Source organism: Gigantopelta aegis, unplaced genomic scaffold (genome assembly GCF_016097555.1).
Source record: "Gigantopelta aegis isolate Gae_Host unplaced genomic scaffold, Gae_host_genome ctg2992_pilon_pilon, whole genome shotgun sequence".
In the NCBI taxonomy this organism is placed as follows: Eukaryota; Metazoa; Mollusca; class Gastropoda; order Neomphalida; family Peltospiridae; genus Gigantopelta; species Gigantopelta aegis.
In genome coordinates, this window is record NW_024533133.1 from 56,404 (window position 1) to 71,086 (window position 14,683).

General features: G+C 35.2%; 2 pseudogenes; both read right to left on the reverse strand.

The window, feature by feature from the left end:
• Nucleotides 1-283: 283 nt before the first annotated feature.
• Nucleotides 284-5,095, reverse strand: LOC121391824 (annotated as a pseudogene).
• A 1,422-nt stretch (nt 5,096-6,517) lies between these two features.
• LOC121391825 lies at nt 6,518-7,931 on the reverse strand (annotated as a pseudogene).
• Nucleotides 7,932-14,683: the final 6,752 nt, after the last annotated feature.

Below are 14,683 nucleotides of genomic sequence, written 5' to 3' on the forward strand. Positions count from 1 at the left end.
TCCTTTCACTGCAATCTTGATGACTACTATTTTATTATAATATTAATGTCAATATTGGAAAATTATTTTTTGATTTGTCTGAACATGATTGATTACAATGATTATCATCAGAGCAATGGGTGTGATAGAGAATTAGAAAAAAGGAAAAAAAAATAAAAATAGTATTGGCCTAAATAATAAAGCCTATCAGTTTTAAAGTTCATCTTTAGGAGCATTGGTCGTCACCATCAGGTTCGTCACCATCACCTCTTCAACCATGCGCATTGGTTCGTCTTTTGATTCCTCAATAGGTCTCGGCAACACGTTTCTCTACATATTTTATTAATTCTTCTAATGTACGCCCACCATCATAATCAAGTTTTAATGAGGGGGAGGAGAAGAGATAGAGTAACAATAGTATATATAAAAGATACAAGATGGAACCCATAGCTAACTAATAATGACATGTCTTATTAACACATTATAACAAACTTTACTTTATCTGATTCTTTGGGGAAAAAGATGAGAGTAGGAAAACCCTGAATCTGGACCTCTTCAACTTCATTCTTTGTGGAGTCCATTTTAGCAATAATGACATCTGGGGTCATCTTTGAAATGGTCCGCTAGTTTCTTCCCCTGTTGGAGCCAGCTGCTTGCAATGGCCGCACCAGGGAGCATCTATAAAATAGAAGGACAAGAGATGATGAAGAAAAGATAAGAACAACTTACCAAACTCAACAAAAACATTTTTGTTGGATCTAAAGCTACTTCCTTGAAATTTTTGCCAACAAGAACTTTGACAGGGTTAGTATCCCAGTCATCAGGGATTTCTCTCTGTCATACGATGAGGCTGAAAACAGAGAGATAGGATAACATTCTGGGCTAATATCTTGTACTTACTTGAATTCTCCATCAAAATAAACTCTGAACAAAAGCAGTTAGTTTCTCTGTGTCGTATTCCTTAGTTGGTGGTAAAATCGTTTCATATTCTTCATCAAGTGTATTAAACGAAGTGTGGGAGCTACAAGATAGTAGTATGTGTAGACAACAGTTCAGAAATGTGAATTACAAACATACATTGTCTTCTGTATGCTAAAAAATTCCATAACTCTACCCGTTTCTTCTTCTTTGGAGTCAATATGACAACAACAAGTACACTAACAAATATTGTTATAATAATTAATAATGGTCAAGTATAAAAATGATATACAATCACCTTCCCTTTGAAGGATCTACAACTGGTGTAGAGGGCATCCATGTAGATTGATATTTCTCATCATCAGAACTGAAAAAGCCAATAGATGAACTCTAATACTACCACCACCAAATATTCTAGGGCATTCTACAATTGAATGAGACAGAACAATTCAAAGAGATAGTTATGGATATAATCTTAATTATTTGGTGTAAGGACTAATATACAAAGGAAGTCAACTAAAGGAAGTGACTTGTACTACTAGACCAACATTACATTACTAATAGGATAATGCAAGTCAAAGCTAGCTACAGTAAGAACAATAAACCATTCTTTTATACAACTAATGTTAACACATGTACAACAGCTATTGAGGCAGATGGCAGTTAGCCCCCCTATCAAGAATGTGGGTGGGGCTTAGCAATGTATTTGTTTGAAGAAGATGAAAAATTTGACTTCATATATACCTCATCTGGAAATTTAGTGATCAGATGGCATTTTTTTCCTCTCCAGCCCCAAACTGCAGCAAACTCTCGCGGCAGTCCCAGTTACCAGAACGAACACAGCCTTAACCTTCATCAAACTATAATAGAGATAATGAAAATTAATTAGAATTAATTAAAACTAATTTAAGCTAATTATAGATCTGGATGCAATAACAAGGCCTTTTATAAGGTTGAACAAACAGGATATAAAAAGAATGTCTATTTGTTGATACAAATAATATTTAATTGTTTGTTCAGACTTAAAACAACACTGTGTTTACAATACCATAAATATATATATAAACACACATAGATAGAAAATAGGAAGAAAGAAGTTTACTTTTTATATAAAATGACAGTGTTTGCTTCAGTTTCCATGCTCTTTGTGGTCTCACTGCATGTTACACATTGCATAGGTGAACATGTTTTCTGAACTGTCCCCCAGCAGCTGCCATAAAGGCCACGCTTCTTCATTGTATTACCCGTGAAGTAACCACCACAGCAACATCAGTTTCTCAATAAATGCTTTGATCTCATCAATCGAGTTCATCTCAGCTACAGGTGGTGCCAGAATTACGTTTGACCAATTAACAATATCACTAGCTGTACGACCCACCTGAAAACAATTAATAATATATAATAATAATAATAATTACCATTAACTGATTATATAAAAAAAAAAAATAATTACCTGCATAATCCTTATGGACACCCACTCTTGAAAATTTAATTGTTGGATATCCTCGAACTTAATATTTGCTCAGCTAAATCATTTTCAACTGTAGCATCAACTTTAGCTAGTTTTGATTTCTGAACCTTCCCCTTTCCAATAGTTTGTGGCAGCTTGTGCATATTCTGGAGCTAAAGCCTTGCAATGACCCACCATGGAGCATCTAATAAAAATATAAACATTACTTAGTGTTTTAATGATTGCATTTAACTTACAGAATTCCACTAGAAACGAATGTGTATCAGTAATAGCGTGCTGGAAATTATCTTTAGTTAAACAAGTACTCCTTCTTCTTCAGTTATTTCTCCAGCTCTTGCTATTGCTAGTAAGGACAGACACAGAATAGTATGAGATCGCATTTTACTAATGGTTCCTTATGGGAAGTACAATGAGAGCAATTTCGAGCCCGGGGGTCTTTTGTTCACAGACCAATGTGGTGTATTGGTCAATATATGAATAATGAATGAAGTGGTGAATTCTCATTGGCTGTGGAGTGTACATTCAAACCATGTAGCTGTAAGTACACGCTAGCCAATCAGATTGTAGTCTGCATAACGCAGCCAGCTCCACCCCCCAGGGGTAGTTATTTATTTGCTTAAAAAACTACCTGAGCTTCGAATGATGTCTGCCAGAATGGATATCAGCGTGTCCCTCAGAGAAAGACTCTGACGATGAGGAATCGATAATTTCGATCGACAAAATAGTGAGAGAATTCGTAGATGATAATGATGATATTGAAGAGGAACAAATCGTCTTTATTATGGAAGAAGAAGGACAATAAAAGGAAGAAACCGTACCTTTTGAATCATTCGCTTACAGTCGAATAGCAGTCTTTTGTGTAGTTTCTAGTTGCATTGTTAATTGTCATTATCATTGGATATACCATTGTTGACATTATTGAATCATTGGTCTCATCGTCTAATGACACTGTTACGGAAACACCACCGCCAGGAACAGATCAGCCCTCTGTAGAGAATCCGACCAAATTAACTGACAGTTGAAAGTTAAAAATGGATTTAGTAGCTCAGTGTATTAATACATGATATTAATGGAGATGGTATATTAGACATATTAATTGATAATTTAACCAGGTCCATTTTAATGCAGGTGATTTAGATCATTGTCCTGGTCAAAATGATAATGTATGGAGACATTGGTTATAGTCCATGTCAAGTACGACTGGTTGCTTTAATGGTATTGATGGTACTACAATATGGGGCAAGATGACAGCTTTTCCTCCATTTGCTGCTAATTGTCAAGAAGATTTCAAAAGATGGCAGCAAGACTGTCTCTTTGCTGGTGGAAGAGTTGGTTCATTTGCAGCATTTGATGTCATAATGATGAACTTCTTTGGATAGTCGATGCTAAACACTTGTCCAAACTTGTCCATCATATAACTATTATTATCCTCTCATTTCAAAAGACTTTGACGAAGATGGAGTTAGAGATATCATCGTTACACATGGTGGAGATCCACAATATTCAGAACAATGAAAAGAAACGCACACCTGGATTTCTTGTTGTTGTATCAGGTTTAAACGGTCAACAAATATCAGATCATATCTATACTCCAGATCAACATGAGACGTGATAGCTCTCCCATTATATACTCCCTGTCTAATGGAACTGAACTCGTTTATTTGGTTCAAGGAGGGGAGACGATACCTGGGTCGCTATGGGCCTATTACATTGGACAGTCTACAAGATCATGTGACTAGATTTATTACTAATCGACAAAGAGGAACAAACCTATGTCATCAATAAGGTTTTTAATCTTTGACTTTGCTATTCTGATTCAGAACTTGTGAACACAAGACCCCTACATCATAAAGGTCTATATTCATATGATAAAAATGAAGAGTGGATGAACACAATGTCCCTCGGTGGTCCCAACAAGTACAAGTAATTTGGAACGAATATATTTGTGTGTTTATGAATTTATACCAACTGGACCAACTGGTACTATTCTACCACCTGTTGTTGTTGATATTAATGGTGATCATAGATGGATCTTGTTGTTTCTCAATTTAATGACCACATTATTTTGTTTGAATGCAGCAGCTGACAGCATTAAGTGGGACCACCATCAACCTGACACACAAAACATACAGGTAATTAATAATATCATTAATTAATATTAATAGCTCCACCCCCCACTTCCCTCCAGTATTCCAGCTCCTTTGTACTTCAATGATGATGATACCTTTAGATTTAGTTGTTCGACTTAACAAAGGTCAATGGATTGATTTATAAATATTCTAATTTAGGAGTACTTGATGGGAACAATGGCACTCTCCTCTGGTCGTTGGAGTGTTTCAGGCATCTATGTCATCACCTGTGAAACAATAAAAATAAGAAGAAAGGCATGATGGAATAATGTTTATGGGAACAGGATGTCAGAAGAAAGTTGGGAGAGAAACAGACATTGTCCAGTTCAAAGAGACTTGTCCTCGGAAAGTTTTAGAAGTTGAAAGAAAAGTGTGTAGTTAGACAGTCAGAGAGTTATCAAGACATGAGGATTCTGAAAGTGAAGAAAACACATTAGAAGATGTAAGAATGTTGGATCAGGTGATACTATTCCACCTCAAGAACCCTTCCATAACATGATGAATATTGACTTCACTACTTACATCCATCTGACCTTTGGGAGGTCAAAAATGGAAACAGACACATTCCCAGACCCTTGGAAGAATCTGAGGATTTCATAAATATTATTGTGTGGTATGATATAGACTCTATGACTACTATGTTTATTTTCTTACACCAGAACTAATATCAGAGAAAGTATTACCTTTATATACTTTTCGACCCTATGTTTTTTTTTCAGTGAGTATTATGTACATGATTGATCTGTTGCTATAGTAACAGTATGATTTACATGTTATGGTTGCTATAGTAACAGTATGATCTACACATTTATATTAATTAACATTGTGTACAAGTTTCATAATCTTTTTTTTTCAAATCTCTAGAATAAAAAACTAGGATAATAAAATACATTTAATTAATTCTTGTTATTTTCTATTAGAAACCTCCCTCAGTCCTACTTGTCAACTCCACGACAAAAAACATCATTCTCATTCATCTGAAGATGAAATTTTTTGGAGAAGAAAATGAAGAAATTGTTTAAAAAAAAAATCGTAAAACTGTTCGATGTGTGCACACGTACTTGCTCCCCTTTTTGTCACCAGGGACTCCTGCCATTAGTGATTAAATGGAGATGGTAAATTTGAAGGAATCTTTAACTTATTATATAGTCAATCACCTTCTGAATTCTCCTTACCTCTATTTGATAATATTATGCATCCTCCTAAGATCATTGTACCGCTTTTACAATACAAGATAGACTAAGCCAGCAAGTCTATGGGAAAACAGTTGCTGATAATGTGAATTTTGCTGGTTACTTTCCTCTACAAGATCAACCATGGTTACAAATATGGGTAGTCATGGTGATGGAATCTTTTTGTAAATCCAGACAGTAATTTTAACCCCTTGGCACCTTGTTGTTTTTATGTCATTATTTTGTATTATAGAAGATCTGATTAGTTTTGTACATGATTATTATTATAATTATTACATATTATTGGTGACAATAATCTTCAGTTCATACTGAAGAGTGACAGACCAATTCTTGTTGGATTGATGATGTGGTGCATTTAGCATCTCAAAAGTCCTCTTATTGAGATCCCAGGCAACCATGTTGAGATATATACTAAATTGTTGGGAGAGAGATTTGTGAATTAAATGTATGATGTATTTAAAAGTAGTATTCAATTTTTCTTAGCAACAGAAATGTTATAATATAGGTGTGGCAGAGTAAGAAATGGATGTCTCACTTTCTATGTACATCTCAAACAAGTGAAAGCAGTTTATATTATCACTGCTATAGACCATAATATTAGTCCACTTTCATGACAATTGACTCAAATTTTGTTTTAAATTTTGAAAACTCTAAACAGGATTTAAAGATTTGAAGAATTAAGAAAAAACATAAAACAAACCACAACAAGTTAAGTAACTACTTATAGTTGTGTAACTTGTAAAACACAAATCACATGAAAGAATAAAACAGATTAATAATGCTACTGTCCTGTAGTTAGTTAGATAATAGGACCTTCTACTATCATTCTAATTTAGAAACATTTTACGATGAACAATGGAAGGACCAGATTCATCATATTCCTGTTTGGAGATCCACATTTGTTGGAAGGTGGATAAAGAAGCCAAGATAGAACCACCATCCATACACTGTATTTACGCTCAGGTGGAGCAATGATCTTGATCTTCATTGTCTAGGAGCAAGAGTAGAGATCTCCTTCTGCATCCTGTCAGCGATACCAGGACATAGTGCTACCACCAGAGAGAACAGTGTTAGCGTATAGATCCTTACGGATGTCAACATCACATTTCATGATGGAGTTGTAGGGTCTCGTGGATACCAGCAGATTCCATACCCAAGAAAGATGGTTGGAGAGAGCCTCTGGGCAACGGAATCTCTCGTTACCATGGTGATCACTTGACCATCAGCAACTCGTAGCTCTTTTCCAAACTGGACTAGTGGAAGCAGTATCCATCTCCTGTTTCAAAGTCGAGAGCAACGTAGCCAGTTTCTCCTTGATATCCGAACCATTTTCACGTTCGGCTGTGGTAGTGAAAGAGTAACCACGTTCAGTGGGATCTTCATGAGATAATCAGTAAGATACGTCCAGCCAAATCCAGACGGATGATAGCATGAGGAAGAGCATAAACCCTCGTAGATGGGGAACAGTGTGAGAGGACACCATCACCAGAGTCAAAAACGATACCAGTAGTACGACCAGAGGCATACAGAGATAATACAGCCTGGATGGCTACGTACATAGCTGGGGTGTTGAAGGTTTCGAACATAATCTGGGTCATCTTTTTCTCTGTTAGCTTTGGGGTTAAGAGGAGTCTTCAGTCAATAAGACTTGGATGTTCCTCCGGAGCACACACGAAGCTCATTATAAAAGGTATAGATGCCAAATCTGCATTAGAAAAAAAGAATTAAATATTTGCAAAATCAAATGTTTGCAGTATTATTACCTTCTCCATATCATCCCAGTTAGTAACAATACCGTGTTCAATAGGATATTTCAGAGTAAGGATACCTCTCTTACTCTGAGCCTCATCTCCCACGTAGGAATCCTTTTGTCCCATACCAACCATCACTCCTGGATGACGAGGGCGACCGGACGATTGAGGGGAAAACAGCTCGTGGAGCATCATCCCCAGCGAATCCAGCTTTGCACATACCAGATCCATTATCAACTACCAAGGCAGCAACATCATCATCCCATGTCGATTGTAGTCTTCGGTTAAATGTGCTTCGAATAAAGAAAAAAGAAGAGCTCTGAAAGTCAAAACCTTCAAGTGAACCTTCCAGACTGCTGCAGCGACTTATATACCACGAGCCACGCCCACGACCAAAAGCAATCTGATTGGCTCTAGTCTGCAGAATGACCCAAATAAGGTATCGACTGGCTGCCTTAGTAGCAGTGAATATAGGGAACGATATGTCCATATATGGTAAAAGCCAGGGCGCACAGTATTCATATCCGAGGTGTTGTTTGTCCAGTTAAGTTTATAGATATGTTCAAAATGCAAATTGTTGATCACTGATAAAAACTGTCAGCAAATCACAGTCACTGTTTATACACCAATGACATCATTTGCAGTGTATTAAATTGACACTGAACACATGCCACAATGCTCAATGAACCGTAGCAGCAAAAATTTAAGCTATCTAAGAGATCTAGTATTTTTAACACATGAATCAAAACTAGTTCTCTATCTAGTATGGTAATCGGTGTGTAACCACAGGATTAGAGGTGGACCTAATTCAATTGATATATTAAGACTTTGTTCTACCACACATACCCCATATGTAAGCAAGCCACACCAGTTAAATCACTGTGAGACCAACAGACAATTAAGGATATTAGCCACAAAAATGTACCAGTAAAAAAACATAATTAATTATAACATATTGTAATTAAAGAAGTCTCATTTGTAAAAATTAGTTCAAATAAAAAGCAAGTATTTGATTAAGCGCTACAGTACTATGACAGTCTTCATCCAAGTCCTTTCTTGATATTAGCTCCGATCTTTAAACCTTGCAGTGTCCCTATAACACACATAGGCAATGATGTCAGCTAAAGTGAGGGCATCTCCTGTCAAAAAGGAGAGCTACCAAGACTTGAATTCATGTGACTTAAGACAGAGGCCGTTTTCTTTGGCATTTCCATTTATAAGAACAGCTGACAGAGTCTAACCACGAATCTATTTGACTAGCGTTCACAGGATTAGTGAGGCCTCGTAAATTTCGGGACAAAATTGACGAGACAAATATGACATATGTTTGCTATTCCTTGGACAGGTGTCTGCCGTGTGGGGGGAGACAATCATTGTCGCTCAGGATAACGAGGATCTAAAAGAAATAGAAACACACTTATTATTAAAAGACAAAAGAATATTATTATTTGCTACAACTATTATACACAGAGAAATCAATGTGTTAACACTCTTGTTAGGCATTTGTGTTGTAAGCGATGATGAGACCACAGTCACTAACTGTACTAGAACTACACACACCACTAGTGTTAACACATATATACACACTTAGCATAAAAAATTTGACAAGAAACAATGAACATAAGATAAAATATAAAATAATCTTTATCAGTAGGTGTAGTCCTAGTGAAATGTTAAATCATTTCTGGTCAAGATGCTTCTATCTATACACTACCATATATAGTCAACTCATATAACATTAATCATTAACTGTTTTCTATAAAGTTATTAATTACACTATAGACCGCACACAATGAATCAAAATAATATCTAGCAATATATATGAATGCAGCTGGTAGTTCTAGTACAGGATATTTATAATGAATAATATAGGATGGAATGTTAGTGAGTAGTTAAACAGCTACCGCTAGCAATCCCACAAAATGACCAAATAAGGTCATAAAGTTATTCTCAGTAATCAATGTTAGTTGCATCCTGGGAAACAGAGGTTAGCTGTTGTTACTATTATGGCTGTGTTAGGATACATCAAACCGACCATAGTATGAGCTATTAGATTAAGAAAACAAACTAAACAGAAGTAAATTGGAGAGGGCGTTTGTACATCAACATACCTGAAGTGACATTGATCATGTGCAGAGAGAGAGAGAGAGACAGAGAGTGAGAGAGTGTGTGTGTGTAGTAACTATATATAATACCACACCATATTATATCTCTACATGTGTCTTAATGGTATATAGTGTATTAAGGTAGATTATAATGTAAGCTAGCGATGTGCCATCTTTTAATCAGAAGAGAGAGATACTTTAGAAAAAATGATATCACTGCTTTCACACTGAAACTCATCAAAAGGAGTCTATAATATCAAGTTGCTATTATAAAGGAAATTATTTGATCTCTGTAGCATCTCCAACACAAATACCATATATGGTAAAACTGACGGCACAGATAGTTGGCAAGACAAGAAATACCGATGACATATGTACATGTACATGTATAATACATGTAGAATGTGAGTAGTTGGCTTACAAAAGATGAGGTTTGATTGTTATAACATAAACAATTATAAAATTGTAATTTTAAGTGATACAGGGAGTAAACCTGTCATTAGTGACACATATTGTAGGTGATATTGAAACTACAGCATAGACTAGATGTTGATAGTATTATGACAATGGTAATTCAATATGTTTACTTTCAAAATGTAATTTTTTCCCAAATGATATCAATTTATAGTTGAAATTTTTGTTCTTTTATTTGTCCAGTATATACATGTGTCATGATAAATAGCTGTTTAAGTTTAGCAACAATATGTGTATTATGATGACATCATTGTTTAAAGTTATTTATAGAAGTGACTAAGTGCTTGTCTCATCCATTACGAGAAATACCTCTCCTACCTATCAGACTATATTTAGCAACAATCCTCCTGCCAACATCATTCTTTAATGAACAAGCAGTATTATTAAAACATAGAGTATATCTAAAGCTGAACTATATTTAGTTGAAAGTATTAAGTCACAATTACATCACAATCAAAAACATTTATAGCAGCAAACTATCGCTTTCTCGAGTTTTCAATTAAAACCTAATATATCATGTAACTAGCATATTATATATTTCCTATACATAACACATACCAATGATATCATAGGTCAATCTTCTATATATAGTAACAAATGAACGAAGCATATAACTTGCCTTCTTTCCATATTATGGTGATCTTTAACTTTGGACTATCACTTTCGATTGCTACCAGTGGTAAAGAGGGTTAATAATTCATTGATACTCTCATGAGCACTACAATGGACAAATGACTTGATGACAGCTGGTACTTTTGAATGATATAATGATAAAGAGCTAAAAGGGCATAGGGCGGATGCTGAAGTAGAGCATTAATGACCACATCAAGAGGCGTGTCTGATGGAAACATAAGACTATAAAACAGATTAAACATGATTAATGTCATTATTATGATGTATAGTACCTCTCTACCCAAATTCTGTAAGTCGTCAGGATATAGTCCAAATATTTGTCCAGTATTTTGGATCTGGTTCTGAAGTTCTTTTAATATTATTAAAAAGGAGCATCTTGTCGATATTCTAAACTTCTAATGCTCTCTGAGTGTCTTGACTCTAAAAAGTATAGAGCAATACTCAAATGGATGACAAACCACACCGATCTGTTTAAAGCACTCACCTCTTCTCCTCCTCCAAGAGAGGGTAATTTATGAAGAGGTTTTAAGAAGATACTACAATCTGGTACTTCACTTTCTTAATTCCAAAATAAGGCTTACCTAATGTGGTCTCATATGTATGGTGTGACTAAATGCTGACTAGGCATACCTTATACATAGGTTTGTAAGATTTGTATATCAGCCATTTTATATAAAGCCTCTATAGTAAGATAATAATTATATCATTAAATAAGTACAGATAACATTAATATTGTTTCAGACCTGATAAATAATGTAGGACCACCTTTTGTTGTCAAGTCAGCACGTGGTTTCCAATATAAGCCACGCCCACGGAACCATAACAAGCTTGGTCAACTTATTGTTATATATCATGTTGTCTCCTTTATTGAAAATCAACATGTTGATCATTCACTGATCTATTCCGCATGAATATTCATTCTGTGTTCTTTTAATCAAACTAGTGTCTGGGTTAGTCCCCTCGCGCGCCATACAATAATACACGCTAATACTTAAATGGCAAAATCTGGAATAGAGATTCCAAATTTTACCACAGGTTTGGTACAATGCCAGACCCCCTTTTGCTAAAGGTATGATCATTATTGCTCGTGGAAGTTCTTCTCCGAACTGGGCAAAAAGTTTCAAGGCACGAATGAATAACGGGTCTGTTTGTTTTTGTATTAATAGTAAAGTTATGATAATTGTTTGAGCTAATTTATTGAGAATAATGTGAACGAGCGAGTGAAAAGTTGGACCACTTTCACTGATGGAGTTTCAATATGGCGGGCGGCCAACTATTTCTGCTATTCTCACTTGGTGAATACACACGTGGCTTGCTGTTATATTATATTACACCTTGTTTATTTTATTTCTCATAGACGTGTTGAGGTTGGATTGTGTCATGCTGAACGATTTTTCAAAGACCTAGTAATGATACAACTGTTGATATTTGTATTAGAGTCAGAGTACGTGGGGAAAGATGTCTTTAATTATTCAGACTGGCCATGGGTGAGATCTTAGCACACTCTATATATATCCATTTGGCATCATTAATCATCCATTTTTGTCATCATTTAATCATTTTTCATATTCTCGTGTCCATTTTTATTAGGAAAAAACACATGTCCTGTAATGATCTCATATTGGAAATGCTCCATTCTCATCTATGCTTGCAAAACGCTCGTCTGCTAGAAAAATTATAGTATTATTATTATTAGTCTTGGTTGCTATGGTAACCTTGTTCTTCCACCAGGAGTGATGCCACTATTTACCGTATAGTACACATTGTATGATGGAGGAATGCGTGGTTGTGTGACAGTCTAAATTATTAGCTTCCATGTTGTCTAGTTCAGGTAGATGGATGTTGGCTGACCCGACCACTATTCACTACTATATTATGAATGGACAATAAAGGATACCCATTTCTACTATTATTACTTTATTGGTTTGAATCACTTGGTAACAATGGTCTTTATCACAAAGAAGATACAAGGCTTCTTTGACTTTCCTGTTGACAACTTGAAGAGCCTCTCCATTTCTCATACAATACATCACAGAACAATGTAATTTAATGAACTCTATTATTTTTAACTCATCTATCTTGGACTAATCTATCTTGTACCTTAAACTTTAAATTCTCTATTTACGCAATTCAGATTTTACAGGCTCTTTTCCTTTCTAGATAACCTATTATCAAGAAATGGAGTTGTTGTAGCTCGTATCCTGGTGTAACAAGAAGGTAAGTCTACGGCCTCTATCTAGTATCTCTATTAATATTATAGAGCTAACTCTTTTGCTGAGAGATTACGGCTTAAATCTTGCTGTTATCCATGGTGAAGTGAAAGACAGAGAGAAAGCTGAGGATGGTCGAACTCACCTCCTCCCGAAGATCTCACTCCCATTAGAACAAGTCATTCTTATCTATAATGTATATTATCAATGTTTTGTTTTTACAGGAGTAACTCCTAAGGAGAAACCGCCACTAAATGTAGTAGGTGATGTTGATGGTCGCGAGTAGCTATAATAATTTGTAAGTTGTATCAGTGTACATCTTATAATAATGATGTCTATTAGGATGATGTTATTGATCGAGTGGAAAGTGTGATAGCAGCTGGACATTGTCCTAAAAGAAAAGAATGCTAAAGCGTCTATGTAGTTGCTACTCATGCTCTCTTAACAGATATGGTTCCTAAAAAATTAGAAGAATCATGTAAGATCAAGTGAGTCATTGTGATTTCATTAATTAGGGAGTGGGTGTGGTTTTGTGTTGGTTTTAGATATTGGTGACAAACACTATACCCCAAGAGAGAATTATGAACAGTGTTCAAAGTTAAAGACAATAGATATTAGTGGAATGTTAGCGGAGGCTATTAGGAGGATATATCATGGAGAATCTATGTCATATTTATTTAAGAATATTCCTTTGGAAGACTAAAATAACTAGATTAATAAAATCTTCATATAACAACAACAATATATGTTTATATTGTATAATACATATTGGTACCTTTATATTTCAGACTTTTTATTTGATTTTTGTGTTTGGCTTCAGTGTTTTTTCACTTTTAACTAAAACACAATGAACAATTAACTTATTAAGTGTCTAGATATCAGTAACAGAACACACTATAATGTGAATTAATACATTTAGGGTTCCAATGTTTAGGTTTCGGTGGTCTGGAGTTAGTATTAAATTCCATTAAAGTATATTGTTTTATTACTGGTACTCTAGACACTAACTAAACATTATGTAATACATACATTGGTTCTCTCTCATAATTTTATCAGGATCATCTTCATAGAGTACTAATCCACTACCAAATTGTCGATAAACAGGCTATAATAGATTAAAACAATTAATAAACATATATAATAAGCGTAAAGATGAATATTAGTTTTTTTATTGTTTTTATTATTACCTTTCCTTGTTTTCTTGATTGTAACTCAGCCTGAAGTAACTTGACATTCCTTTGATCTAGTTGTCATGACAATAAAGATACCTACACAATACAAGACATAAAACCTGTTTATCAAGACTGTCCAGTTCCCTGTTGTTTTGGAGGTGTGGCTGTATGTTAATGGTATCAGTTTCATTATATTAACATCTCTGTCCACTCCGTGTGTAAACCCCCCTTTTCTGATGGGAGCTCAAACTAGTATATATCTTTCTTTTAGTGATCTTATTCGTGCCTTCATGTTATAGTAAACTCTGAGGAGAAGCCCCCAAAGAAGATAAAAGATGATGATCCCGTATTAACACTGACGTTCTGACAACTTCACTGAAATTGTCAGTGACAAAGATATCATACTCGTAGAGTTTTATGCTCCTTGGTGTGGTTCCCTGTAAAATTTGGCGACCAGAATATAGTGTAGCTGCTAGAGAACGGGGAAATGAATTAGATCCACCGATACCTCCAGCAAAGTGGATGCGACTTCTAATGAAGACCTTGCTCAAAAGTATAGATTGATGGCTATCCAATATTGAAAGTATTTAGAAAGGGGACCCTTACGCGTACGAAGGTCCAAGAAAAGCAGATGGTATAGTTAAATAC